Here is a 27,643-nt window from a genome sequence, read left to right on the forward strand (position 1 = left end):
AGCATAGAAGTAATTTAGCTCGTCTGGTAGGCTCGTATCACTGAGCAGCTCGCGGCTGTGCTTCCCTTTGTAGTCTGTAATAGTTTGCAAGCCCTACCACATCCGACGAGCGTTGGAGCCGGTGTTAGTCCTGTATTGACGCTTTGCATAGCGGGATTTCTTATAAGCTTCCGGGTTAGAGTCCCGCTCCTTGAAAGTGGCAGCTCTACCCTATAACATGTGGGCTGACAGCTGACCTCTAAATATCTACAGTGAGGGAAAAAAGTATTTGATCCCCTGCTGATTTTGTACGTTTGCCCACTGACAAAGAAATGATCAGTCTATAATTTTAATGGTAGGTTTATTTGAACAGTGAGAGACAGAATAACAACAACAAAATCCAGAAAAATGCATGTCAAAAATGTTATAAATTGATTTGCATTTTAATGAGGGAAATAAGTATTTGACCCCCTCTCAATCAGAAAGATTTCTGGCTCCCAGGTGTCTTTTATACAGGTAACGAGCTGAGATTAGGAGCACACTCTTAAAGGGAGTGCTCCTAATCTCAGTTTGTTACCTGTATAAAAGACACCTGTCCACAGAAGCAATTAATCAATCAGATTCCAAACTCTCCACCATGGCCAAGACCAAAGAGCTCTCCAAGGATGTCAGGGACAAGATTGTAGGCCTACACAAGGCTGGAATGGGCTACAAGACCATCGCCAAGCAGCTTGGTGAGAAGGTGACAACAGTTGGTGCGATTATTTGCAAATGGAAGAAACACAAAATAACTGTCAATCTCCCTCGGCCTGGGGCTCCATGCAAGATCTCACCTCGTGGAGTTGCAATGATCATGAGAACGGTGAGGAATCAGCCCAGAACTACACGGGAGGATCTTGTCAATGATCTCAAGGCAGCTGGGACCATAGTCACCAAGAAAACAATTGGTAACACACTACCCCGTGAAGGACTTAAATCCTGCAGCGCCCGCAAGGTCCCCCTGCTCAAGAAAGCACATATACAGGCCCGTCTGAAGTTTGCCAATTAACATCTGAATGATTCAGAGGAGAACTGGGTGAAAGTGTTGTGGTCAGATGAGACCAAAATCGAGCTCTTTGGCATCAACTCAACTCGCCGTGTTTGGAAGAGGAGGAATGCTGCCTATGACCCCAAGAACACCATCCCCACCGTCAAACATGGAGGTGGAAACATTATGCTTTGGGGGTGTTTTTCTGCTAAGGGGACAGGACAACTTCACCGCATCAAAGGGACGATTGACGGCGCCATGTACCGTCAAATCTTGGGTGAGAACCTCCTTCCCTCAGCCAGGGCATTGAAAATGGGTCGTGAATTGGTATTTCAGCATGACAATGATCCAAAACACATGGCCAAGGCAACAAAGGAGTGGCTCAAGAAGAAGAACATTAAGGTCCTGGAGTGGCCTAGCCAGTCTCCAGACCTTAATCCCATAGAAAATCTGTGGAGGGAGCTGAAGGTTCGAGTTGCCAAACGTCAGGCTCGAAACCTTAATGACTTGGAGAAGATCTGCAAAGAGTAGTGGGACAAAATCCCTCCTGAGATGTGTGCAAACCTGGTGGCCAACTACATGAAACGTCTGACCTCTGTGATTGCCAACAAGGGTTTTGCCACCAAGTACTAAGTCATGTTTTGCAGAGGGGTCAAATACTTATTTCCCTCATTAAAATGCAAATCAATTCATAACACTTTTGACATGTATTTTTCTGGATTGTTTTGTTGTTATTCTGTCTCTCACTGTTCAAATAAACCTACCATTAAAATTATAGACTGATCATGTCTTTGTCAGTGGGCAAACATACAAAATCAGCAGGGGATCAAAATAATTTTTCCTTCACTGTATGCTACACACATCCAATGCATTAGTCAGCCTCGGAGAGTAGTTTGAAAATGCTTCCCTAAGAGTTAAAGCATAAATTATGCAGCTTGTTTGGAATGAAAAATTGCTTTCATTGCAGAATATTCGTCCAAAAGCAAACAAGACACCCTAGAATCCCCTGGCTTGTAGTCATTATTATTATTAGCATAAAGCCTAAAAAGCTGTTTGTGAGACTGCCCATAGGTTATGATACAGTAGGCTACAGCAGAAAGGGCATGAAATTATGTTATTCCCTCCCTGTAGAATAAGCATAAGCTTGTCTCATGTTACCAGAGAAGTATTAGAAATAGAGGTAGATACTGCAGACATACAGTATCACACTAGTAAATGGTATTTACCCCCAGAGAAAAAAACAAGAGAGCAGAAGATATCATCATTATGTATCTGCAGATTTACAATGAATCAATCAAAACAGTGCACTCATGATTCTACTTGAGCACTGTTTGATTTACTTTGACTGAAATTGTTGTGTAACATTCCAGAAAGCCAATGAAGCTCCTATTTTCAAGTTTTCTGTATCCATTTGAAAATCATTGCTCATTCAGACTGCATATTCCGCCGACATAACAACACAGTGATCTCTGTTGAAATGAAATTAATTGTATTACATTACTCAAACAAGGGTCAGTTGGATTGTCTGAAATCCCCAAGATAAGGGCGGCAGGTAGCCTAGCGGATAGAGCGTTAGGCCAGTAACCCAAAGTTTGAATCCATCGAGCCAACTTGGTGAAAAATCTGTTGATATGACCTTGAGCAAGGCACTTAACCCTAATTGCTCCAGGGTCGCTGTCAATAATGGCTGATCCCTGGCCGTGACCACACTCTCCGAGGGTGTCTCAGGGGGAGTGGGATATGCAAAAAAAAAAAAAACGCCACACACTTGTACATGTGTGAAACAGGACAAATATAAGTATCAACTATTTGACCTTTTGGGAAAATTATTTATGCAAATATATGCATGCTCAAATATTCACCCTGAGAATCAGTACACCGTTGATGTATGCACGGTATGACGTTTTCAAAATGAACTGATCTGGAGTCATACCACTTGATAACAGAACTGTTCTGGGTAATATATGCAAAAATATGCATGCGCCGCCTCAATAATAAAATTACATATGAAATACAAATGCCTGTGAAGGTCTGTTGCGGAGCTGAACTGATCTAAGAAGCTAGCAAAACCAACATGTTTATACACAAGGACTGATGAGGGTGGAGATGTTATGCCTTGATGTTATTTCTCACAATCTACTCTTGGCACACCATCAATGCAGATGGGATTCGGGAGAGATGTCAAACTGTGCAGTAAGAATGAATACATAAATCAGTGTTCAAATCGAGGCTCAAGAACAGTAAACAATGTGCATGTTGACATTTTAGGGTGACCTACAGCATGGCAAGCTTTCCTGAGCACTGCCACGGAAAAAACACCAGAACAATGCAGATCAAGTGTGTTGATTCGATTGTAGTCAATATGATGGATCAAGCCAAGATAATCTTCAGGGTATTCATACACCATCTTATTGTTAGAGTTGAGGTTGAGGTGAAAAATAATGATGTCTCAAGGATGTTTACTTTGCAATATGAGCATATCAGATATGAGCTTTTCTCAATCACATTCACCCATTTCTTTTCATGCTAATTTCATATAAAGTAAATTGTAAATGTGTCTGCAATTTATTGCAATGTTGTGGTCATAAAGAAGGGACATTTGATTTGGTTCCACAGAGCAAAACATGTTTACTCTAAGGCATCATCATTGCCTTGCTCCAATGTCAATTGTTCACCACTGAAAGTAGTCATTAGAGGTGTATTGTTTATAGGCATGTCTATTGTGTATCCATGGTGATACAGTAAGGTTCTCTACGCAAGATGTAAGAAAAGGTGAAATGTAACAAATATAGAAGATAACTCCATGAGGTGCTTGTACTGTATGTCACAAATAACGGACAATCTAAACGAAGGTTGATAAAGCAACCTCTCATAAAATGCATTGATTATTGTAAGTTCTCTAAATACCAAATGTAAAAAGGGGACAACATTAACTGAATGTAAAACATTTCAGAGGGTCAATACTGGGTAGAAAGAAGTTATTGCCCAATCAATCTGACCTCATGAAATACCCTAACGATGCTGGCACTAAGACCGCACTCAACAAGCTGTATAAGGCCATAAGCAAACAAGAAAATGCTCATCCAGAGGCGGCGCTCCTAGTGGCCGGGGACTTTAATGCAGGAAAACTTAAATCCGTTTTACCTCATTTCTACCAGCATGTCACATGTGCAACAAGAGGAAAATAAACTCTACACCACATTTACTCCACATACAGAGACACGTACAAAGCTCTCCCTCGCCCTCCATTAGGCAAATCTGACCATAATTCTATCCTCCTGCTTACAAGCAAAAACTAAAGCAGGAAGTACCAGACTCGCTCAATACGGAAGTGGTCAGATGACGCAGATACTAAGCTACAGGACTGTTTTGCTAGCACAGACTGGAATATGTTCCGGGATTCAACCGATGGCACTGAGGAGTATGGGCCTCTGCTGATAATGGGCCTCTGTACGCATATGTAGATATTCCATAAAAAATCAGCCGTTTCCAGCTACAATAGCCATTTACAATACACCGTATTTCTGATCAATTTGATGTTATTTTAATGGACAAAAAAAGGAAATGTCTAAGTGACCCCAAACTTTTGAACGGTAGTGTACATGTACACTACCAATCAAAAGTTTGGACACACCTACTCATTCAAGGGTATATGGAATCATGTAGTAACCAAGAAAGTGTTAAACAAATCAAAATATATTTTATAATTGAGATTCTTCAAATAGCCACCCATTGCCTTGAAGACAGCTTTGCACACTCTTGGCTTTCTCTCAACCAGCTTCATGAGGTAGCCACATGGAATGCATTTCAATTAACAGGTGTGCCTTCTTAATGCGTTTCTTTCCTTCTTAATGCGTTTGAGCCAATCAGTTGTTTTGTGACAAGGTGGGGGGGGGGGGGGGTATACAGAAGATAGCCCTATTTGGTAAAACACCAAGTCCATATTATGGCAAGAACAGCTCAAATAAGCAAAGAGAAATGACAGTCCATCATTACTTTAAGACATGAAGGTCAGTCAATACGGAAAATGTCAAGTGCAGTCGCAAAAACCATCAAGCGCTATGACGAAACTGGCTCTCATGAGGACCGCCACAGGAATGGAAGACCCAGTGTTACCTTTGCTGCAGAGGATAAGTTCATTAGAGTTACCAGCCTCAGAAATTGCAGCCCAAATAAATGCTTCACAGAGTTCAAGTAACAGACACATCTCAACATCAACTGTTCAGAGGGGACTGTGTGAATCAGGACTTCATGGTCAAATTTCTGCAAAGAAACCACTACGAAAGGACACCAATAAGAAGAAGAGACTTGCTTGGGCCAAGAAACACGAGCAATTAGACCAGTGGAAATTTGTCCTTTGGTCTGAAGTCCAAATTTGAGATTTTTGGTTCAAACCGCCGTGTCTTTGTGAGACGCGGTGTGGGTGAACAGATGATCTCCGCATTTGTAGTTCCCACCGTAAATTATGGAGGAGGAGGTGTTATGGTGTGGGGGTGCTTTGCTGGTGAGACTGTCTGTGATTTATTTAGAATTCAAGGCACACTTAACCAGCATGGCTACCACAGCATTTTGCAGCGATACGCCATCCCATCTGGTTTGGGCTTAGTGGGACTATCATTTGTTTTTCAACAGGACAATGACTATTTTACAAAGACAAGGGCTATTTTACCAAGAAGGAGAGTGATGGAGTGCTGCATCAGATGACCTGGCCTCCACAATCCCCCGACCTCAACCCAATTGAGATTGTTTGGGATGAGTCGGACGGCAGAGTGAAGGAAAAGCAGCCAACAAGTGCTCAGCATATGTGGGAACTCCTTCAAGACTGTTGGAAAAGCATTCCAGGTGAAGCTGGTTGAGAGAATGCCAAGAGTGTGCAAAGCTGTCATCAAGGCAAAGGGTGGCTATTTGAAGAATCTCAAATCTCAAATATATTTTGATTTGTTTAACACTTTCTTGATTACTACATGATTCCATATGTGTTATTTCATAGTTTTGATGTCTTCACTATTATTCTACAATGTAAAAAATAGTAAAAATAAAGAAAAACCCTTGAATGAGTAGGTGTGTCCAAACTTTTGACTGGTACTGTAAATATTACCTCAATTACCTCGACTAACCTGTACCCCCGCACATTGACTCAGTACCGGTACCGCCTGTATATAGCCTTGTTATTGTTATTTTATTGTTTTACTTTCTTTTTACTTTAGTTTATTAAGTAAATATTTTCTTAACTCTTTGTTTTTCTTAAAACTGCATTATTGGTTAAGGGCTTGCAAGTAAGCATTTCATGTATTCGGTGCATGTGACAAATAAAATGTGATTTGATTTGATTTAACAGCTAGCAGAATGAAACTGTTAGAGAACATAGTTCTCCCTTTCCATCACTGAGCTCGTACTGCTTGTCTTTTATCATCCTGTATAGATATGTGTATTCATGTGTCCAGGTCTAACAATAGCTGTGTAATTCTATACAGCAGCAGTACACTGGGACCTACTGAAGCTCCAGTAATGACCTGAGCTACTTGGACCACCAAGCCCTTTGGCTTTGTTCTCTGGGCCGGTGTTGATCCTCAGATAAGGCTGGTTTCAGGGGACAACGAGTCACTGAGAATGAATAGCCTGGCTGGGAAGCAAAATTCTATCTATACTTAAAGCCCTATTACATTTATCTTGGCTATAGTAGCGATAACATAAGGATATTGTGGCTCAGCCCTAAACCTCTTTTAGTTTACATGAATATTTTTTGTATTTGAATGCATTTAAGGTTGACTTTTCACTGAAACATTTTGTGCTATCAAGCTATCACTTGTCACAATACAGGGGTATATGTAATGAATGTCATTGTACATAATTCAACATATGCATAATTCAACATATGCATAATTCTAATAATTCTACAGATGTTCGTTCTTACCCTTTTTGACCATGAGTAAATAGCAGAAATGTAATTGCTTCATCTATGATTTTAATGTGTTTGTTTTCTATGATTGTGTTTTGTATTTCTTTTTTTTCTTTGTATTCGTTGATTGCATTTCATATTCGTATTTGATGTGTGTATTTTTTATTCTGCAGGGCTCATTTGAAAAAAACAGACCTTGGTATCAACATGACTCCCTGTCAAAATAAATAAATAAATGTTAGCTACATGCAACAGTAAGGATTCCATTGAAGGTAAAAACATAGACAGTCAAAGACCACATTCTAAGGAGGTGTTGTCATCATACCTTTCCTTTGTCCCTCATGGAGCCTTTTCCGAGGATGGACATCTTTGCTCCTGTTTCTTCTTGTAATCTTTTCATGGAATTGCCCCGTGGCCCCAACAGCTTCCCAACAAAATTAAACTGCAACAGAGGAGAGGAAAAGCAATGTTTCTAAAACAGATTCCTTGACAGTTTTCAATTATATACTTTAGAAGTAAATGTAAATTAGGTTATATATTGCAAGGGAAAAAAGATTAGATAAAAATATAGATTACAGTTGGCTAACAATAAACCTTTTAAAATAAATCTTAGCATTCTATTCTGAATTGAAAAAAGACCTGGAAAAAACACTGTGCAACAAATCAATAACGCTGAGCCATGTGTGCTGCATTACCCAGATGAATGGGTCTCAGTCTCATCTGATGTAGAACATAACAGGGTCTGAGTCCCAAATGGCACCCTATTCCCTTTATAGTGCACTACTTTTGACCAGGGCCCATAGGGTAGTGCACTATACAGTATATAGAATAGGATACAATTTGAGACTCAGCCAGGATCTACAGTTATCAGCTCCATCCGTTTGTTGAACCCCTGATGTCTAGTCAGTCCCCACTGTGCAAAAACTGGTTGAATTAACGTTGTTGAATCAACATGGAAAACTGATTGGATTTGCAAAAACGTTTAACCTATCTCCAAAGACATGGTGCCATTTTTTGTTGATTTCACGTTGAATTCACATTAGTTGACAACTCAACCAAATGTAAATCAGAACTAGACGTTGAACTGACGTCTGTGCCCAGTGGGTCATGTGTCTTATTAATGCATCAAGGTCATCAATGTTGTATGGAGAGCAAATAAAATGTGTGCACCAGCCAATAATGTCCCTGGCAATGATCCAGAGGTCAGAGCTGGGAAAGCGAGAAATAATGAGTTTCTTCCCAATGGGAAATCAAGGAATACTATCCAGATGAGGAACTATCAAACACCTGCCTTCAGCACTGGCTAAAATAACATCTCACTGACCGTAGACTTGCTGTTGGTCATAAAACGTAGCCCTTTGTGTTATTACTGTTACTGTCTTTTTTCTTTATCACTGTTGGAGATCAGCACTGACCACAATGGTGACCCTCAACATCATAATAGCAGTCATTTAGTTGAGTAATTTGCTAATTGAAAATGTCTTATTCTAGGTCTATTCCTGCATTAAAACCACAATCAGAACACCAATTTGAAACACCCCATGTGGTAATAAGTCATTTAAATTTCCAACTACCACCCCAAAATCCTGCTGAGGTCTCTTCCATTGTTCTCATTTCTCGACCACCCCACCAACATTTTCAAATGAATGACTTGACCTTCAAATGTTTGGTGTGACCAGCTGAAAACTCAACCTCCTCCAGAGCTGAACAGCTGTTAGCTGGTCAACTACCCATTTCAACCCACATCACCTGCCCTGGCCTCTCAAATGACTATAACCTATTCACAACACTACTCAAGCCCCCCCACTGAGGCTCTGCATACAATTCAGCCAATAAGAGCCATGGCCAACTGTGTTCTGTATTGCAGCAGCAGCCTGACAGATACCGAGGAGGCACATGACTGCGTACTCAGCTTATCTTATCTCTGACATCATGAAGGAGCACTGCATCCCAGGTCTGCATGAAAAGCAAAGGGATACGGTTGGGAGCTAAACAGAGCACCACTCTACCTCCATCCCTCCATCCCTTCATCTATCCATCCCTCCTTTCTGAGGTGATTGAGTTGAGGACCTTGGTGGGTTATTCTTTCTTCTCTGGGGCTGCTTTAACAGGAATATCCTACAGCTGGCTGGGAGCCCTTGAGCAGATGGCTGCCACGGCTACAGTAAGAAGTAGCTCGCTGGGCGGCAGCAGAAGAGTGTCCTGTTCTCATTACACTAATGAATGTCTGGGACCGCTGTGAGGCTCCGTGGTGGGCAATTTGGGCTTTTAAGGGGGCACGGTTCAGAGTTAAATTAGGTTTGAAATGATGCAAGGCACCCCCTCCTGCCCCAACACCGATAGGCCTGAGGATGTTAGAAACTGGGTGTGTTATTAATGCAGCAAATATGCATCAGGACATTTTTGACTTGTGGAAATACTGCATGCATTAATATAAATACAAAAAGTGTGTTTATATGAAGAGCATGATTATGATTTTATGCACATAGGATATCAAGTTTGTTTATGCAGAAAAGCAAAAACTAATATTATTTAGGTAACACTTTATTTTAAGGTACACATATTAACCACTGATTTGTAGTTTATAAGTATATAAGTAGCTTATAAGGCTTTTATTATGTCTTATTAGACATATACAGTGGCTTGCGAAAGTATTCACCCCCCTTGGCATTTTTCCTATTTTGTTGCCTTACAACCTGTAATTAAAATGGATTTTTGGGGGGTTTGTATCATTTGATTTACACAACATGCCTATCACTTTGAAGATGCAAAATATATATTTTTAACAAACAAGAAATAACTAAATTAAATAAAAACTTGAGCGTGCATAACTATTCACCCCCCGCAAAGTCAATCCTTTGTAGAGCCACATTTTGCAACAATTATAGCTGCAAGTCTCTTGGGGTATTTCTCTATAAGCTTGGCACATCTAGCCACTGGGTTTTTTTGCCCATTCTTCAAAGCAAAACTGCTCCAGCTCCTTCAAGTTGGATGGTTTCCGCTGGTGTACAGCAATCTTTAAGTAAGACCACATATTCTCAATTGGATTGAGGTCTGGGCTTTGACTAGGCCATTCCAAGACATTTAAATGTTTCCCCTTAAACCACTCGAGTGTTGCTTTAACAGTATGCTTAGGGTCATTGTCCTGCTGGAAGGTGAACCTCCATCCCAGTCTCAAATCTCTGGAAGACTGAAACAGGTTTCCCTCAAGAATTTCCCTGTATTTAGCGCCATCCATCATTCCTTTAATTCTGACCAGTTTCCCAGTCCCTACCGATGAAAAACATCTCTACAGCATGATGCTATCACTACCATGCTTCACTGTGGGGATGGTGTTCTCGGTGTGATGAGAGGTGTTGGGTTTGCGCCAGACATAGCGTTTTCCTTGATGGCCAAAATGCTCAATTTTAGTCTCTGACCAGAGTCCATATGTCTCCCAGAGTCTCCCACATGCCTTTTGGCGAACACCAAACGTGTTTGCTTATTTTTTTCTTTAAGCAATGGCTTTTTTCTGGCCACTCTTCCATAAAGCCCAGCTCTGTGGAGTGTGCGGCTTAAAGTGGTCCTATGGACAGATACTCCAATCTCTGCTGTGGAGCTTTGCAGCTCCTTCAGGGTTATCTTTGGTCTCTTTGATGCCTCTCCGATTAATGCCCTCCTTGCCTGGTCCGTGAGTTTTGGTGGGCGGCCCTCTCTTGGCAGGTTTGTTGTGGTGCCATATTCTTTCCATTTTTTAATAATGGATTTAATGGTGCTCCGTGGGATGTTCAAAGTGTCAGATATTTTTTAATAACCCAACCCTGATCTGCACTTCTCCACAACTTTGTCCCTGACCTGTTTGGAGAGCTCCTTGGTCTTCATGGTGCCGCTTGCTTTGTGGTGCCCCTTGCTTAGTGGTGTTGCAGACTCTGGGGCCTTTCAGAACAGGTGTATATATACTGAGATCATGTGACAGATCATGTGACACTTAGATTGGACACAGGTGGACTTTATTTAACTAATTATGTGACTTCTGGAGGTAATTGGTTGCACCAGATCTTATTTAGGGGCTTCATAGCAAAGGGGGTGAATACATATGCACGCACCACTTTTCCGTTATTTATTTTTTAGAACTTCCATATATATGAATGTCGGCTGTATAAGATTATATAGCATGACTTGCAAAGGGGCACACCTCCCCACATCCTTGAGAAAAACCATATAATGTTTGCCTGAAACTGAGGATTTGTGTAGTTTGATGACATAATAAATGGATTCATATTCAGTATATGTCATATAGCCAACATTCACGTCTGATGTAAACAATTGAGGTAAACAATTAGTTTCAGGCAAACATTATATGGTTTTGCTCATGGGGTGTGGGGAAGCCATTGCCGTCATTGCCGTCGGCTAATGGGGATCCTAATAAATAAAATAAAATCAAATTGTGGCCCTTTGCGATTCACATTATATCGTTATATTCCATACATCCGACATGTGTATATATATACACTACAAGTCAAAGGTTTGGCCACACCAAGAGTGTGCAAAGCTTTCATCAAGGCAAAGGGTGGCTATTTGAAGTATAAATATAAAATATATTTTGATTTGTTGAACACTTTTTTGGTTACTACATGATTCCATATGTGTTATTTTATAGTTTTGATGTCTTCACTATTATTCTACAATGTAGAAAATAGTAAAAATAAAGAAAAACCCTTGAATGAGTAGGTGTTCTAAAACTTTTGACCGGTAGTGTATATGAGGTGAGGTGTGCCCCTTTCTGTCCAATGAGGTCATTTCTGGAAAAAAATTCTGCATGTAAAAATATTGTCCCAATTCATTATAGGGAACACATGTTGAGGTACTATGCCCTTATTAGTTCCACATTAAGACAGCTTAGTAAAGTTATTTTTATTGTGTAACTTGCTCTTTATTAACTATAAATATGCCTTTATTATAGCTAATAATGAGGTTATTAAGGATTGGCCAGTACTAGATTACATAATGTTTGAATAACTAATAACTTAATTAAGTCCTATTATATGGCTAATAAGACATAATAAAGGCCTTAGAAGTTACTTATATACATACTTATATACACTACAAATTAGAGGGTAATATGTCTACCTTAACATAGTGTTACCATTATTTCCATTGCTAGTACTGACTTGGGGTCTCTTTACAGGTGAACATCATGAACAGTGTGTTCAAAATTAATAGGGGTACAGCAGTTGGAGTGAGCTCCTCTAAAGAGGAGCTGAACCTCCCCAAAATAACTTGAAAATGGCCTATGTGGCATCAATATTAGTCAGAAACATTGATTATAGTGGCAAATATTCACTACAGAGTGTAAATAGCATAATTTCGGTCATAAAGACTTTATCTTCCAAAACAGAGATGTTGGGAAAACGATGACGTTCCTAAAACCTCTGATATTTGAGGGGTTGGGTTTTGATTTAAATCTTGCCTTGTCATGCCCACTTGCCCACTAACACAGGGTGGTAATGCCTAGGGACAATTATCATGCACGGAGAAACAGCTGCGCTGAGTGCACTTTATCCAATTGTAGCAGCAGAATCAACCGACAGACAGACCTGCCCATTTCTTTACAGACAACAGAAACACTGAATAGGACACAGCGTCTCTGACATACAAGACATCATCGGCGCCATGTTGAAAGAACAAGACTTGGCTTTAATAAAGGGATGTTTTTTCCCCCAACTCAAACATCCTCACAATCATGAGCTAACGTTAGCATCACAAACACAACTGTCATCAATGATCCTCTATTGGGGGAAATGCATAAAAATTCTTAGCTTGGGATTCTTGGCCAATCACGTTCACTTTGTCATGCTGTGTCATGCAATTGCTAAGCCATTCATAACGCAAAGTATGGTGGCCTTTTTGGGATAATTGAACTAGGGTGACTAAAGAGGGACAACAACAAGAACTGCCAGGGTATGATAACACACGCACATCGAACCACACCCCCAAGATGCAAATCTTGTTTTTCTTATGAGTAGCAGAAATGCCCAGGCAAAATCAGTGAGTTCACCCCCTCTTTAAACCTCCTGTAAGGCTGTAAATGTGTTGCATATACAGCTCGTCAGTCATGCTCCTGTGAATCTGAGGACTTGTGAGGACCTGGGTGAGAAAATTACTTTTTACACATGAGTCTCTGTGCTGGAGACCTGCTTCGAGTGCAGATGTTTTTTTGAAGTAGATGGCATCGATTTTTCTAAATGTTTTTACAGACCGTATGCTGCAAGCCACTTTTACCACTCAACTCAAATATTGCATGTTTTGAGCTTGAATCAGGCTGATTCTCTTACAAATCTATTACAATCCATTTACAAAATGGTTAAACATAATCTGTTTGAGGACGTTTCCTGGGACTAATATGTTTCACATCCCACAGTGTCCCCAGTACGCTCTGCTCTACAAATCACTTAGAGAGAGATGTGCTCTGTTCACATATGGGAAATGCCACACCATTGATGAATCATTGGCTTACCTATTTCAAAACATACAGTACTTAGAAAGAGCAACTTCTAAACCCTTGTCTCATCAGGTTTTGTGAATTTTCTTTGCAAGATGATCATCTTACTAAATGCAAGTAGCCCATTCAGAATGCTTGCAAAAACTTCATTGAAAATCCAATGTGTACTGGCTAATAGACAACTTAAAAAATTGGTAATTTAATCCGTGGAATGTCTGCATCTAACACGTAAGTGATTATTTCAAGTCGAAACTAAAGTCACAGGTTTAAATTGCTCCTAGATCCTGGATTGAAATTAATGTTCTCACATCGACAGCTGTTCTTTGTGATAAGTGACTGATATGGCCTTCAAACAGACTCCCAGACACTTGCAATGTAAGGACAAAGAATCACATCTCTTTAGAGATGAGCCCTGAGATTTCAATAAAACAAAAGGTGAAACATCTTCAATAAACACTGTGGCAGCCTTCCCACTGAATGTCACACTGAAGGAGAATTGGCTGCAAATGACTGTCTTGTCATGCAGCTCACAAAGGAAGTTAACATGGCTGTAATCTATTTAGCCTCTCTCACAGCACATTTGTCTTCTGACTTCAGCGCTTCACACTTGGACAATTTGATATGCATTATTCTCCATCTGCATTTAACTGCCGTCTTTGGTTTTATTGCATTTGCTGCTCGCTGAATAGCTGTCTATTTTGTTGTTCATTGCCCATGTTTACAACTGTATTAACGCAAATTATGCTTTTTGTGTAGACTACAAATTGTTTACAGAAGAGGCACGTTAACACATTGTGTGATTTCTTTTTTTTTTCACTTCACATGTGGCGGCATCTCACCTGTTAATGGGCTAATGTTTAAAATGGCATTATCATTAAATTAGCAGAACGATAGAGCTGTTTACCTCTGCATTACAACAATGTAGTGGTTAATCCTACAGTAGTATTGTTAAACATTGAATTCACTACAATGCCGATGGTAATGTCACAAAGGAGTCTTTTTCATTGACATTCAGAATCCTCTTTGCCTATTCCAGAGGGAAAGGTTTGAAATAGGCCTGATCTCCAATGCAGCCATTTTTATCTCAAAATCAAATCATTTCTGGGTAACAATTAAGTACCTTACTGTGATTATTTTAAATTACAATGGTCAAAAATAAACAACAATTGCTTCTTAGCAAAGGGCAATTTCTCAAGCAAGAATTTTGCCAAAACTGTCTGGGAGTGGGGAGGGGAAACAAAACATGTGCTGTTATGAGAGGTTTGGGACTCTCTTTCTTATTGGTCTATTAACTAATTCACCGCATGTTGATGTCACCATGGAAGGCCAAAACTCCATCCCACCAAAACAGGCTTAAATTTCAGGCAGTCTTTTCAAACAGCTCTTACACTAAAAGGGCATTATCATAATTTCACAGTATTATTCCAACCTCATAGTGTTGATATATATAAAACACAGGAAAATCAAGTTTTCGACTGCACTGGGCCTTTAAGAAACAACAACTGAAAATGGAAACCTTACAGATGTGGAATCTTAATTGGATCACTTTTGTTGCTGAGAATTTTCCCGCACCACAGGAAATGCAGATGAGCTTCATGATTTACATAAATTCACTGAAAACCCACACTAACCCATGGTTAAATTAACAGTATTGCATCTTTAATGTAGCCACATTAAAAGTGCAGTACTGTTTATATAACCATGAGTTAGTGCGGGTTTTCAGTGAATTTATGTAAAGCAACATTATGGACTAAACGTTCAAATCCTGCTGCTGCTGCAGGATTATTTTGCTGCAACAAAAGTGGTCAAATTAAGATCCAACATCTGTATGAAACACTTGACAGATCAAAGCAACATTTGAGTAACATTAGAGAGTAATGTTCTTGGAGGATGCTCTTTTAAAGACAGCTAAATATGTCATAACGCTCAGTTGCAGGAGAAAAGACTAGTAGGTACAAGAAAATAAACCATAAACATAAACAACACAATTTGAAACAGAAGACCAGAACACAATTTCTTAACACCATCCAATGGTATGGTCTGCCCTATACTTGTTACATCGTCCACATGGTTATGTAGGATTAGACCTAAAAAAAGGGGTCCCTCTTTTTTGGATTTCAGGTGGGTGGTTGTGCACTACACCCTAGCTACCAACCCCAGTTATGTACAGCCAGATGAGATCCGCAGATGGTCTGAGACAGTCAGACTGTCCCTGCCAGTTTAGCCAGCTGTGCTGCTGTCCTATTTGGTAAACCCAGTTCTGGCCTGATAGGGGGATTATAGCCTGAGGCGGAGGTCTGCCTCCCTGCCTGCCTGCGCTTTAATGGCTGAGGGATGACTGGGCATCAGTGTGTCAGAGGACAGCAGCATTAGTTACACAGAGTGTAGACAGTGGCAGAGAGAGAGAGAAAGAGAAAGAGAGAGAGCGAGAGAAGCACTGTGCTAAGTGGAGTCTAGGGGGCTAATGAGCCCACAGGAAGAGAACTGTGATAAGGAGCTATGAGGAACTCCAGGAAGTAATGTCTGCACAGACACTAGAACATGTCTTGGGTTTGAGGAATGGGTGAAATGCAATTGTTTAGAGAAATGTTGCTGACAGTTGTGTAATGGTATTGTAATGGTTCTGTTTAGTTTTAGCCAGTCTGATGAGCTTTTATCCACTAATTCAGTAATGCCCCTATTGATTCAATACCACATGCACTCCAAAAAGGTTTTAAGTAATGCTGTAGACCAGGGGTATTCAACTCTGACCCTACGAGGTCCGGAGCCTGATGTTTTTTTGTTCTACCTGATAATTAATTGCACCCACCTGGTGTCCTAGGTCTAAATCAGGTCCTGATTAGAGGGGAAGAATAAAAAAACGCAGTGGAACTGGCTTCGAGGTCCAGAGTTGAGTTTGAGGGCTGTAGACAGTGGAGTCAAGATGGCAAGTTTACTCCAAGAAAGTTTAGTCTATGAACATATCGTTGGGAATATGAAGACCAATAGAGAAAAACAAACAAGAATAAATATCTTTGAAGTAGACAATTAATAATTAATTTGAGGTAGTAAGTGAATGCCATCCGGGCGGTAAAGTGTTTTACTGTGGTTCCCCAGTCTAGAGGCAATAGTGTCAATGGCTGCTTCTTCAGTCTACTCTGAGGCAGTAGTGTCAATAGATGTCTTGAACTCAAGACTCTTGACAGCGTAAATGCTTGATCTCATCACGAATATGAGTAGAATGTTAAAAGGAGCAACTGCAATACGATCTTTGAAATCTATACTTCATTTGGAAAGGAAAGTAGTAGGCTAAATTATATCAACAGAACCGCTTGCAGACAACTGAGGAAAGCCAACTGGAAATGCCTCAAATAATGATCAGCTCAAGTAATCATGAGTATCAATGAGATTCAATGACTTCATCCTGAACTTCAAAAATACAAAAGATGGAAAGGACAAAACAATCCTTGGGATTGTGTGTGTGTGTGTGTGTGTGTGTGTGTGTGTGTGTGTGTATGTGTGTGTGTGTGTGTGTGTGTGTGTGTGTGTGTGTGCGTGCATGGGGTTGTGTTAGCGCGGTTGAACATTTAGGGGATATACTGCGTGTTCTCACATCGATCCCCTATGAAACAGGGATGTAAAGATGCAGCATGCAAAGCAACAGCAGGAAAAAGCTTGTGATTAATCTGGTGCGTTAATATACACAATGAGCCTTGGCACAGGGGGCCAGCAGCACAGATGTTGTGTAAACAAACAGGACATTAGAACTCCTTCCTGTGAAGGAGAAAAGCTGACAGGTTACTAAAGCCATTATCCATACACCAACCCCACAGTGAAGGCTGCTACCTCCTGGTCTGAGTGGACAAAACGATTTTGGACCATGAAACAGAGAAAAGCGTGACAGTCTTACACTCTCTAAGATCAGCAGTCAGCCACACAGTTTTCCGGAGGATAAATAAACACGATGAAATAATGTATCTATAAATTGTTGTTGTATCTCAATGTTTGTATGTTTGCTAGTTCTTTGACAAGCTGTTAGTTTCCAGAAAGAACTGCCTGGCTATTACTAATGATTCATCCTATGCAGTGTCAAAAGATGACACTCTGCAATGCAAACCCTTCTCCATGGATCAGAATGTTTGGGGGTGTACAAGTTTTCCGCCGGAGGCAGATGGTCAACTGAACTATTTACAAACTGGGAGGAAGGAGCAAACACTCAAGACCTCTGGTTTGCTCTCTGAGGAAAACAATTTATGCCTGAAGCCTCTCTGCAGCCAGCAAAAAACATTTGATCACTACTTTTGTATACTATCTCATAAACAGCTTTGTGTAAAACAAAGAAACCAACAGAAGTGTCTCAGCAGGTTTCCAAAGCAGAACTGAAGATACCGTCTTACATCCACTTAACTTTTCCTACAATGTGCTTGCTGTAAGGTCCTATTGAGGTGCTTATCTTTCAACAAGGTAGGTCCTCCTTTGGGACAACTGATTTATTTGGCAAGACAATAATGGGATTATTCTATGTGCAAAGCACAGATACGCCACTATGTAAAGGTCACAATAACTGAAGACTGATAATAAGCCTGAATCGGTGAGGCCCACAACACCAAATGTCATTGTATGTGTACCTGGATAAATCATTTTCATTTGGAAAATATCTTAAAGCCCTTAAAGGCTCTTTAAAACCCAAACACATGACTGGGAATACTTAAAATGCAAGGAACTAGGGTTTTGTCTATCAGGGCACACAGGTACAGATGTAGGATCTTAATTTGATCACTCTTTTGTTGCTGATAATTTCCCTGCAATGCAGGAAATGCAGATGAGCTTAGTAAATTACATAAATTCACTGAAAACCCACACTAACGCACAGTTATATTAACAGCATTGCACTTTTCATGTAGCCTACTTTTGGCCAGCTAATAGCCTAACCACCTATCAAGCAACATGGACTAAACGTTCAAATTATGTTGCTGCAGGATTATTTTGCTGTGACAATATAGGTCAAATTAAGATCCTACATCTGTAATGCAATTTTGAGATAATAAATATGTTACATTTGTATCACTACTACCACTGTTGCTGCAGGACTATTTTGTTGTGACAACAGATTGTCAAATTAAGATCCTACATCTGTAATGCAATTTTGAGATAATAAATATGTTACATTTGTATCACTACTACCATGGTTTGTTTATATTGTAGGTATTACATATTGTAATATTTTAATCTACAGTATAATTATATATATGTGTGTGTGTGTGTGTGTGTTTACAGTTTAGGATGTGTTAATTGCAGTTATCCAGGCGTGATGAGGTGAATGCATTAATTAATTTACATGGATGAATCTTAACAGACTGTAGGTGAGTAGCATGATCTTGCTGTGATGTACAAGCTGCATACAGGATGACAACTTTGAATCCAAGATTAATAAAACATATGGATTGCCTGTCAGTTATTTTACTGTATTCAATCCACATTTGATTAATAAAGTGTTTTATGAGTACTTTTCAATAAAATATGCATATTATGTCAGACTAGGCTTGACATACAAGGTTTGTATGTTCTTCCAAACCAAAACCCTGTCAGCAGAAAAATAATAATGAATCAAGTGGAGATCAGAGCCCCTGAAAATCTATTCCAAGCCATGGAGGTATTTGATGTGAATCAATTAAATCTCATTAAGAGAGCAGAAGGAAATACAAACAAACTCAACTCAAGCAATGGCATAAATAAATAATCAGCATTCAAAATGTGATTTATCCCAGTGAGTTGTTGATTATCATGGCAAAGGTATGGGGTGTAGATAGATATACAGACAGCCCTGAGCTTCTGTGTTTGGTGACTGTTTGTTGCATTGCAGCATTAAAGCCTCAGTTTCCTCCTCCCATCTGGGCTGGCTGTAAAACAACAGGACAACTGCCAGCAGGGAGGATTCAAAGGTGGACAGAAAATACAAATAAAAAGTACTTCCCAACTGGGACGGATTGCCTCTTGGGGACCTGTTAAAAGACTGCACACTCCGGAAAACAATGTAATGAAAAAGTTAGATGGTGCGGCTTTATTCAGGGCCGGACTGGGACCAGAAATCGGCCCTGGTGTTTCTAACACACCGGCCCATTCTTTCCCTTGAGGCCCCCACACAGGCTCATTTTTTCCCTCAAGGCCCCCCTACCAGCCCGTTTTTTGTCCTTGAGACTCCATTATTAGCCCAATAATGATAATTTGGCGCAAAAAACAACAATTAGTTAGACAGGCCCACTGGGCTAATAATAGACCAGCCCATCTGGCATTTGCCCGAAATGCCAGATTGTCAATCCACACCCTGGCTTTATTAGTGGAACGTGCAGCATCAGCAAAGGCGTCAAACAAGCCTGTTATGCCTGACGCGGCTTGTAAAAATGTGTGCCGATTTTCATCATCTTCAGGGAGTGCTGTCCCATGGGCTTATAGATAGGCCTTCAGTGAATCAATCAGGGGTAGCTAACATGGTACTTTCTCTCAACGACCCAGACTCACATCACTCGTAGAAAAGTGCTTCATTTGACTAAAGATTGACCGTCAAACACTGACGTCAAACACTGACATTATAATTGTTTTCTTGCTGTTGTGTGGCAGGGTTGTGGAGAGAAATAACATCCCACGTTAGCTACAAAGGTGTTGGGTGGGTCAAGCTATCTATCTGACACCTTGGCCAATCATGTGGAAGGCCTCTGAAAACATTCGGTTTGATGGTGATGCAACGAAGGTCAATACAACACGATCTAAATCTCTCTTTCCACAGCTATTGATTGCTTTCAAAACATTCACAGTCATCTGAGAAGTGATGAGATATGAACAATCTCAAACTATGACATCAAGGATAAAATGTTTAATGTGCTGCAGTACAGCAAGTAAGGGACTTGATATGCTGACTACGCAACTCTTCCGCAGTACATTAATTGTTGTTAGACAACTCTTCTATCTAATGATCAGTCCCCTTGGAATGCCCCATGCTTGCTTACTTTGCAATGCACCCCATAGGGACCGTAACTTTTTCTGCTTGGGCTTAGATATAAATTAAGATGGTATTTTCAAGACTTATGCTACTGTATCCATCTATGATGGTTGAGTATGCATTCTAACATTAACTAAATGATTAATGGGGAATGTTTTAACAATTCTTTCAACAGGACACAGCTGATGAGACATTGTGATAGATGGTACCCAGTCATCTGTGATGCCACCCTTCCTGCCAAAGATAACATGTTCTAAAATCACTCTCAATTTCCTGTGGTGGTGTCCTAAATCAAATGTATTTATAAAGCCCTTTTTACATTAGCAGATGTCACAAAGTGCTATACAGAAACCCAGCCTAAAACCCCAAACAGCAAGCAATGCAGATGTAGAAGCACGGTGGCTAGGAAAAACTCCCTAGAAAGTATCACAATCATCTTTATAAACTCAAATACTACAAACTCTATCACTTTATCACTCGACCAATCAGGGCACAGATAACAGTATCGCAATAAAGTAATATAATTAGATTCCCATAATCACACAGAAAATATCTGATGATTTACTGTAACCAAAGTAGATTAATTTCCCTGGATTGAGATAATCACGATTCAATAAAACAATTTGGCTAAAATACTGAGATATCCATTGATTGATAGATTCTCTCCCACAAACCCCCTACACACTCCTAAATCTCCAAGTGTAATGTGGGTGTTTCCATGGAAACCCTATCTCCTGACATTACTACGGTAGTTAGTAATGTTGGTGCGCCCCATTCATTTCTCAGCCCGTTTCAGTCTACAGGAAACTTGACTTATATCTCAGCTCCTTGACTTATATCTCTGCTGTATGGCATCCAAGGCCTCAGGAGCCTGTGTCAGCAGGGACTGTATCTTCCAGTGGTAGCCGGCGGAGTGTGGTAGTGGCATACCAAAAAGGTTGGGGATTCTTAGAAAGATAGACAGCTGCAAAAACAATGTAGCCTTACACTAGCTGCTGCTAAAGAGGGATGTTAAAAAAAGATACTGTATAGTGCTGAGTGGCTTGTCATTTTGGGGCTTCTATTCAGATGACATTAGCAGGGAGGTAAAGACAGACAATTAATTCTGTATTATCTAATTCTGATTGTAGTTCTGCTGCAGGATGGCCATTGGCCAAGATTATTGAAATACTTATAACTCTCAGAATTATTTCATTTCCCACTGTAACTCTATGTTGGCACATAATGATGAGTTTGGACAAATTCTGGGATTCAGTGTATCGCAGGCATTGCCTATCTGACCCCACCTTATTTCCTAGAGATGCCAAGGTACAGATACAGTATAATATGGGTTGTGAAGTGTATAAAAGCTTAAAGTTAAAGCTGTGTTTTTCACCTTTATGTCATAATATGAATGAAAGGACACAACAAAAGAGCTGACTTTAATTACTCAAGATGTCTCAGTGGACACAGCTGTCCAGAAATACAGTACAGTACGGGGAGGGCTGATTAGTTTGGCACATCTCAGATGGGAACCGAACAAGAACAGCCTGCATTACTTTATGCAAATGCTAAAAATCAACCTACTTTAATAAGGACATCAAAGTGGCGCCATGCAACTGGAGCTCTGCCTAAGTCACTGACTGCAGAACCAGAGAGAGCCTGCTCCAGTGCTCCAGAGCCTCCTCTATTATACACTTCCTGACACACAGGGCCACTTGGCTCCCGCTCTTAGAGATTTGAGACTCGTTTAACATGATTGTGTTACTGTAAGGTTTCACACTAAGCAAATCAACCCATTGTGCAAAAGGCCCTTCATACAGTATGTTGCATACATTGACCAAAAGGAAAATGCAGCCTTTTTTCAAAGTAACTTGGAAAAGGCCCCTTAACCATCTACTGTATACGCATTATGTTTAAATGGATCACCCATAATATTATTTAATAACAGTATATGCCGTCAAGCCTCTCCTTAAAGCTTTCAAGGACTACTCAAGAACTATCACAAGTATGGAAGCAAGAAGGGTCGTTTTTACAGTAACCAGTAGCTGTTGAGTGTGTCAAAAGTTGACACTTGCGATGCAGCAGCAATTCACCTTAGCGTGTATTTGTATGCCTGCCTGCCTGCCTGCCTGCCTGCCTGCCTGCCTGCCTGCCTGCCTGCCCGCCCGCCCGCCCGCCCGCCCGCCCGCCCGCCCGCCCGCCTGCCTGCCTGCCTGCGTGTGCGTGTTTGATGGTCACTTGGCTGTCTCTGGGTCTAGCCCTCGCCCTCTTCACCTCTGCACCTGTCTCTGTCTCACGGCACCAATTATCTAGAAGAGAGCAGGACCCAAGCAGCAGCACTGAGCCAGGTCAGTCCTACAGAGTTACCTCTTCTCTGCAGAAGTCACCCTGTCAAGATAGCATACAGCTCTGCTAGTGAGCCTCCCCAACTGTCAACACCACAGAACTGATTGAACAGATTCCATCATTTATACCCTGCACGTTTTCAAGTTATTCAAACCCTTACCCACAAATTCTAATATATCACCACTAGCTTTAATTGTCAATCATATCAATAGGACCCTCCAGCGAGTGTTTTTTTAATGCATGATATTCCCATTGATTTTACTGATAAATGTTTTCCCCTATTAGAGAGGTGAACTGTGTGGTAATTGAATAGCTGGAGTTGTTCCAGTGCTTTGGATAGCAGGACAGCGTGTCTAATACAGATGAGCCAGATGATACCACTACTATCTACGCGGAGATGTCCAAAGAGTGTTACAATATTAAATGAGATACATTATGTCGTTTTTGCGTCAAAGAGCCAATGGTTTTGGAATATCATTTTTGGCTCCAGTTAGTCAGTATAATTTAGCATGAATCACCAGGTGCATACCCTAAGAACAACAGATTGTTCAATGACTTGTGGTGACTAAAATGGGTTGGTATGTGATTAGGATTTTTTGTTTGTTATTGTAAGACATACAGTGAGGGAAAAAAGTATTTGATCCCCTGCTGATTTTGTATGTTTGCCCACTGACAAAGACATGATCAGTCTATAATTTTAATGGTAGGTTTATTTGAACAGTGAGAGACAGAATAACAACAAAAAAATCCAGAAAAACGCATGTCAAAAATGTTATAAATTGATTAGCAGTTTAATGAGGGAAATAAGTATTTGACCCCTCTGCAAAACATGACTTAGTACTTGGTTGCAAAACCCTTGTTGGCAAGAGGTCAGACGTTTGTTGTAGTTGGCCACCAGGTTTGCACACATCTCAGGAGGGATTTTGTTCCACTACTCTTTGCAGATTTTCTCCAAGTCATTAAGGTTTCGAGGCTGACGTTTGGCAACTCGAACCTTCAGCTCCCTCCACAGATTTTCTATGGGATTAAGGTCTGGAGACTGGCTAGGCCACTCCAGGACCTTAATGTGCTTCTTCTTGAGCCACTCCTTTGTTGCCTTGGCCGTGTGTTTTGGGTCATTGTCATGATGGATTACCCATCCACGACCCATTTTCAATGCCCTGGCTGAGGGAAGGAGGTTCTCACCCAAGATTTGACGGTACATGGCCCCGTCCATCGTCCCTTTGATGCGGTTGAAGTTGTCCTGTCCCCTTAGCAGAAAAACACCCCCAAAGCATAATGTTTCCACCTCCATGTTTGACGGTGGGGATGGTGTTCTTGGGGTCATAGGCAGCATTCCTCCTCCTCCAAACACTGCGAGTTGAGTTGATGCCAAAGAGCTCGATTTTGGTCTCATCTGACCACAACACGTTCACCCAGTTCTCCTCTGAATCATTCAGATATTCATTGGCAAACTTCAGATGGCCCTGTATATGTGCTTTCTTGAGCAGGGGGACCTTGCGGGCGCTGCAGGATTTCAGTCCTTCACGGTGTAGTGTGTTACCAATTGTTTTTTTGGTGACTATGGTCCCAGCTGCCTTGAGATCATTGACAAGATCCTCCCATGTAGTTCTGGGCTGATTCCTCACCGTTCTCATGATCATTGCAACTCCACGAGGTGAGATCTTGCATGGAGCCCCAGGCCGAGGGAGATTGACAGTTATTTTGTGTTTCTTCCATTTGCAAATAATCGCACCAACTGTTATCACCTTCTCACCAAGCTGCTTGGCGATAGTCTTGTAGCCCATTCCAGCCTTGTGTCTGACATCCAATCTTGTCCCTGACATCCTTGGAGAGCTCTTTGGTCTTGGCCATGGTGGAGAGTTTGGAATCTGATTGATTGATTGCTTCTGTGGACAAGTGTCTTTTATACAGGTAACAAACTGAGATTAGGAGCACTCCCTTTAAGAGTGTGCTCCTAATCTCAGCTCGTTACCTGTATAAAAGACACCTGGGAGCCAGAAATCTTTCTGATTGAGAGGGGTCAAATACTCATTTCCCTCATTAAAATGCAAATCAATTTATAACATTTTTGACATGCGTTTTCCTGGATTTTTTTGTTGTTATTCTGTCTCTCACTGTTCAGATAAACCTACCATTAAAATTATAGACTGATCATTTCTTTGTCAGTGGGCAAACATACAAAATCAGCAGGGGATCAAATACTTTTTTCCCTCACTGTACATCGATAAATACAACTTGACAAAGGACACATAGTCATTTATTCCTCCTTAATAGCCATGCAGACTTTATTTAACTTAGACAAAAATCTTGCAAACAGTGTTGAATCATTGGCATTTTTTACGGATTTTCTTATTGCATTCTCAATACAATTACCTTCAAGGCGTGCAACAGAATGATAACCCACAATGCACCCTCTCAGTCAGTCACAATAATGGTTGCCAGCAGCTACAGTGCCTCCAGAAAGTATTCACACCTCTGGACTTTTTCCACATTTTGCTGTGCTACAAATTGGGATTAAAATGGATTTACAAAAACAAAAGATGTTAACTTTTTTTATCCCAAATATATCTTGATTAGATAGGTATTCAACCCAATACATGTTAGAATCACCTTTGGTTAAGTCTCTAAGTGCTTTGTACACCTGGATTGTACAATATTTGCCCATTATTATTTTTTAAACTCTTCAAACTCTGTCAAGTTGGTTTGTTGATCATTGCTAGACAGCCATTTTCAAGTCTTGCCATAGATTTTCAAGCCGATTTAAGTCAAAACTGTAACTAGGCTACTCAGGAACATTCAATGTCGTCTTGGTAAGCAACTCCAGTGTATACTTGGCCTTGAGTTTTAGGTTATTGTCCTGCTAAAAGTTGAATTTGTCTCCCAGTGTCTGTTGGAAAGCAGACTGAACCAGGTTTTCCTCTAAGATTTTACCTGTGCTTAGGTCTATTCTGTTTATTTTCATCCCCCAAAAATTCCCTAGTCCTTGCCGATGACAAGCATACCCATAACATGATGCAGCCACCACCATGCTTGAAAATATGAAGAGTGGTACTCAGTGATGTGTTGTGTTGAATTTGACCCAAACATAACGCTTCGTAATCAGGACAAAAAGTTAATTTCTTTGCCACATTTTTTGCAGTATTACTTTAGTGCCTTTTGCAAACAGGATGCATGTTTAGGAATATTTGTATTCTGTACACACTTTCTTCTTTTCACTCTGTCATTTAGGTTAGTACTGTGGAGTAACTACCATGTTGTTGATCCATCCTCAGTTTTCTCCTATCACAGCCATTAAACTCTAACTGTTTTAAAATCGCCATTGGCCTCATCGTTTCCTTCCTCTCCGGCAACTAAGTTAGGAAGGATGCCTGTATCTTTTTAGTTACTGGGTGTATTGATACACCATCCAAAGCGTAATTAATAACTTCACCATGCTCAAAGGGCTATTCAGTGTCTGCTTTGTTTTTACCCATCTACCAATAGGTGCCCTTCTTTGCGAGGCTTTGGAAAACCTCCTTGGTCTTTGTGGTTGAATCTGTGTTTGAAATTCACTGCTCGACTGAGGGACGGCCCTTACAGATAATTGTATTTGTGGGGTACAGAGATGTGGTAGTCATAAAAAAATCAGGTTAACCACTATTATTGCACACAGAGTGGGTCCATGCAACTTCTTATTTGACTTGTTAAGCACATTTTTACTCCTGAATGTATTTAGTTTTGCCATAACAAAGGGGTTGAATACTTATTGACTCAATACATTTCAGCTTTTAATTTTGTATTAATTTGTAAAAATGTCTCAGGACAAAATTCCACTTTGACATTGTGGGGTATTGTGTGTAGATCAGTGGCACAAAATCTTAATTTTATCCATTTTAAATTCAGGCTGTAACATAACAAAATGTGGAAAAGGTCAAGGGGTGTGAATACTTTCTGAAGACACAATAATCGTAGTTCCTAGAAGTTGGTTGAATTAGGGCCCCTTAGTCAAAGGTCACAGGTCACAGGTGGCAGACAAAGAAAAGTATGAAAGGAAAGATTTACTCATGTGAACTGGTGTTTAGTCTGGTCTCTGAACGGGAAGATTCACTCATGTGAACTGGTGTTTGGTCTAGTGTCCTTGAAAGATTTGGTCAAAATGTTTCATAGCATGAATGTATTTTTTCCATCTGTGACCATTGAGCACCTCTACCTTTCATTCTATATTGGAAGAGTAACATAAAGGTATGTATCAAGGTCGGCAAACTACTTAACTATAAGAAGTACTATTTTCAACTGTAAAAAAAAGTACTGTTTCAACGTATTATCTGTAGAGAGTGCATTGACGTAGGCTAGAGCAGGGAGTCAAACATACGGCCCGAGGGGGGGAACGAACTCAATATACTTAAAATTACTAAAACGAAATCAAAACTGTGTAGAAATGATAATGGACCTACATTCATACAGTTTTTTGACTGTGTCCAGCTCGCAAATAATCAACTAAATGAAAGCTAGACAGTCAGGGAGCATAGAAAATTCCAAAGAACGATGGATAGAGGACTATTTGTTGCACATTTTGACAGCGAAGAAATATAACCAATTTAGACAGTGCAGCCCTCCGGACCTCGTTGAAGACCGAATGCGGCCCCCTGGGAAAAATGAGTTTGACACCCCGGGGCTTGAGTATTGATACTGTGCAGCATGTACAGTTGCCATGGTACAAATCTATGAATTTTACAAAAGAAGGTGGCCTAATTTCAGCACACACCGGTGAGCTGAGCTACAGATGAAAAGTAGGGCAGGATTGGAAAGTTTGGTTAAACACAGTGGCGCTATATAACTACACTGATATCTCTTTGTCAGAAACTCACAGGGGCACATCAAAACAAAATAAACCAAAAATCAAAATCCCAAATTACTTTCTGACTGCAATCACAGTTTTCAGGGTTTTACATTCATTCTTCTATGTTTCTA

General features: G+C 40.5%; 1 pseudogene across 1 annotated transcript in view; it reads right to left on the reverse strand.

The window, feature by feature from the left end:
- The window catches only part of LOC311148389 (KH domain-containing, RNA-binding, signal transduction-associated protein 2-like), a 97,765-nt pseudogene that overhangs the window by 34,897 nt on the left and 35,225 nt on the right, over positions 1-27,643 (reverse strand). Inside the window, exon 3 of the transcript in view lies at positions 7,231-7,347. The product of the transcript in view is annotated as a KH domain-containing, RNA-binding, signal transduction-associated protein 2-like (transcript). The remainder of the gene's footprint in view (positions 1-7,230; positions 7,348-27,643) is intronic.

The sequence above is a fragment of the Coregonus lavaretus genome, assembly GCF_964263955.1.
Source record: "Coregonus lavaretus genome assembly, chromosome: 1".
NCBI classification, from domain to species: domain Eukaryota; kingdom Metazoa; phylum Chordata; class Actinopteri; order Salmoniformes; family Salmonidae; genus Coregonus; species Coregonus lavaretus.